The following is a 3,780-nucleotide window of genomic DNA, read 5'->3' on the forward strand; positions in this document are numbered from 1 at the left end:
AGAGAGAGAATGGGTACTATTGAGAGAGAGAGAGAGAGAATGGGTACTATTGAGAGAGAGAGAGAGAGAATGGGTACTATTGAAAGTGAGTGTGTGTGTACTTTTGAGAGAGAGAATGAGTGAAAAAGACTGTGTTTATGTAGGTTAAAGAGTATTGATTTATTATTGATCAATCACTGTTAATCAATGGTGATTATGTTCCCTTTACATCAACCTGATCAACTACAAAACACACACACACCAAAATATATTTAATATTCACTATTTACTTTCACTTTCAACATAACTACAGCTTGCCAACACAATGCAGTACATTCATGTATGCGTATGTATATATACACACACACACACAGAGTCATACACACACAAACACAGTTATATACATGCGTACGTGTGTGTGTATATATATATATATATGTGTGTGTGTGTGTGTGTGTATGTATATATGTGTATGTGTGTGTGTGTGTGAGAGAGAGAGATAGAGAGAAAATGTAAGAAAGACTTACTAACACACACACAAACAGAGATATCTCCTTTGGTCTAGAAGTTCAGTGTTGATAAAAAATCTTGCTTGACGCTGGACTCTCATGATGTGAAAAACATTTCTCTGTGCTTTGCATTTAACATAAAAGGTTAACAAAGGAAAAACCGGTTCCTTGTCAGAGAACTTCACTTTATGGCAGAGGGTTTATGAAAAGCAACTCCGTACATAATGTGGAGCATACCTCTATATGTATGCGTGTGTGTGTGCATTTCACCCTCATTTAGTGTCCATTCCCATGCTGGTATGAGTTGGACAGCTGCACTGGACACCAACTATCTGCTTTGGCATGGTTTCTACGACTGGATGTCCTTCCTAAGGTCAACCACTTTACAAAGTGTACTGGGTGCTTTTTATGTGGCACCAGCCCCAATGAGGGGCATGGCGTCTATGGCTGGATGCCCCTCCTAATACCAACCACTTTACAGAGTGTACAGGGTGCAAACCGGTAATTGTTTAGGGGGTAATCCCTTACTATTTACATATACATATATATACATATATATACATATATATATACACACACACACACACATCAGAGTTGCATCCTCATTACAGGAGAAAAGCCATTGCCAAGAAGACTTACTGAAAATGATTCACGATTGTTGCCATGTGATGCCCTTATGTAACTTTTAAATCCAGCCAAGCTTTTACACATTTTTTATTACATACTGGACAACTGTGCTGGCTGGCAGGAGAAACAGGTGCCACCACATGCACTCTCTTAGCATGTCTTTTTAGACCTCCAACTGAGAGGCAAACCCTTCCACATTTTACACACGTTCTGTCATGAATTCTAATAGCAACATCATTGTTTATCCCGGGTCGATTTCTGTGAGAATTTTTATGGCTCACCAGGCCTGCACGACTCAAACACGTCTGCCCACAAACCACACACATAAAAAAGCAACACTCTCTCACTTTCCACAGCTTCCCCCCTCCTAATTCTCTCCCTCCCTCTCAAACCATTTTCAAAATTAATTAAAAACAGAAGTGGCTGTGTGGTAATTGCTGATCCTAGACGAGATGATTACTGCCAGTGCAACCAGGTTGCCTGATAAAAAACCGTGGTCATGGGGGTTAAAAATGTGAATAAACAATCATTACATTTGAGAAAGTAAGCTGAATACTAAGAGATTGCAAACTAGTTTCATAGAAGTTTTTTCCAAAGTTTGTGTTTTGTTTTTCTCGTGTTCTTGCATGGGTCTTCAATACTGTTCTCTGAGATGACAGGTTTTAGTGGTTGGAAGCATGTTAAAGGATTATTTTATTCTTATACTTGTTTCAGTCATTTGACTGTGGTCATGCTGGAGCACTGCCTTGAATGGTTTTCTTTTTTTAGTCGAACAAATCAAACCCAGGACTTATTCTTTGTAAGCCCAGTACTTACTTTATCGGTCTCTTTTGCTGAACTGCTAAGTTACAGGAATGTAAACACACCAACACTGTTTGTCAAGTGGTGATTGGAGGACAAACACACTCACATATATGATGAGCTTCTTTCAGTTTCCTCCTACCAAATCCACTCACAAGACTTATTTTCTAAGTCAAGCTTGGTACTTATTCTATCAGCTCCTTCAGTCAAACAGCTAAGTTACAGGGATGTCAACAAACCAACACCAGGAGTCAGGTGAAGATGGTGGGGTCAAGCATAAAAACACACTATTTATGGCGAGTTTCTTTCAGCTTCTGTCACACCAAGTCCATTTACAAGGCTTTGGTTGGCCCGAGGCTGTAGTAGAAGGCACTTGCCCAAGGTGCCATGCAGTGGGACTGAACCCAGAACCATGTGGTTGGGAAACAAGCTTCTTGCCACATAGCCATGTTGTACCTAAGCAAAATGTTAGAGAAAGGAACCCAGATATTTCCTGCAACAAAAGCATCTAAATCAAAACCCTTAAAGTATTACCACAGATCCCCAATTTTCTATTCTGAGTGTGTGGAGCCCTGCCAAAATATTATGTGGACCCCCTTGGGTTTACATGGACCCTAGTTGAGAACCACGGCTCGATCATATTTTAGCCCCTTGACACCTGGCATAAAACCATCTGCAACCCCTCAAGTACCCCTCCCCGACACTTATTAAAAAGGAGCAGTTTTCATTTCTCCTGTGTTTTTCTAGTCTTGTAAGTTACTTGGTGACCCCAGAAGTGCTAATTGCACAAGAAAGGCACCCAGTGCACTTTGTAAAGTGGTTGGCATTAGGAAGGGCATCCAGCCATAAAACCCTGCCAAAGCAGACCTGACTGGGGCTGGGGCCACATAAAAAAACACCCAGCCCACTCTGTAAAGTGTGTTATTTCTTTACTGCCCACAAGGGGCTACGCACAGAGGGGACAAACAAGGACAGACAAACGGATTAAGTCGATTATACCGACCCTAGTGCGTAACTGGTACCTATTTAATCGACCCCGAAAGGATGAAAGGCAGAGTCGACCTCGGCGGAATTTGAACTCAGGACGTAGCGGTAGACAAAATACCGCTAAGCATTTCGCCCGGCGAAGGGCATTCAGCCATATAAGAAACCATGTCAAAGGTGACATTCGGGCATGACAGCCCAGGGGCTTGTTGAATCCTGTCAAACCATGCAACCCATGCCAGCATGGGGGTGATCCCCTTCGGTCCTGAATGACCATGGCATTGCACCTAGAAAGTTTCCCTCCGAGGCACAAGTCTAGGCAAGGTTGTTTTATCGAAAACCAGCAGCTGTCCATCCATACCAGCCTCTCCCTGCCGCTGATGTCTTCAAAGAAAAAGGCAAAGGGGCCGATGCAGCTTGGCCTTGAGTCGACCAAAACCTTGTGAATGGATTTGGTTGATGGAAACTGGAAGAAGCTCATCGTGTATATATATATACATATATATATATGTGCCTATGTTAGTCCTCCCACCACTGCTTGGCAACCGGTGTTGATGTGTTTATGTCCCCATAACTTAGTGGTTCAGCAAAAACAAGCAATAGAATAAATACAAGGCTTACAAGGAATAAGTCCCGGGGTCGATTTCTTCGACTAACGCCCTTTAAGGCGGTACTCCAGCATGGCCGTAGTCAAATGACTGAAACAAGTATATATACACATACATATATATATATACTTTTATTGTTTTACTTGTTTCAGTCATTTGACTGCAGCCATGCTGGAGCACCACCTTTAGTTGAACAAATCGGCCCCAGGACTTTATTCTTTGTAAGCCTAGTACTTATTCTATCGGTCTCTTTTGCTGAACCACTAGGTTAC

At 42.0% G+C, this 3,780-nt stretch overlaps 1 protein-coding gene across 2 annotated transcripts in view; it reads right to left on the reverse strand.

The window, feature by feature from the left end:
* Positions 1 to 3,780, reverse strand: part of LOC106874315 (IQ motif and SEC7 domain-containing protein 1) — a 41,368-nt gene that overhangs the window by 20,583 nt on the left and 17,005 nt on the right. The gene's annotated exons all lie outside the window — the stretch shown is intronic.

The sequence above is a fragment of the Octopus bimaculoides genome, unplaced genomic scaffold (genome assembly GCF_001194135.2).
Source record: "Octopus bimaculoides isolate UCB-OBI-ISO-001 unplaced genomic scaffold, ASM119413v2 Scaffold_40451, whole genome shotgun sequence".
Classification (NCBI taxonomy): domain Eukaryota; kingdom Metazoa; phylum Mollusca; class Cephalopoda; order Octopoda; family Octopodidae; genus Octopus; species Octopus bimaculoides.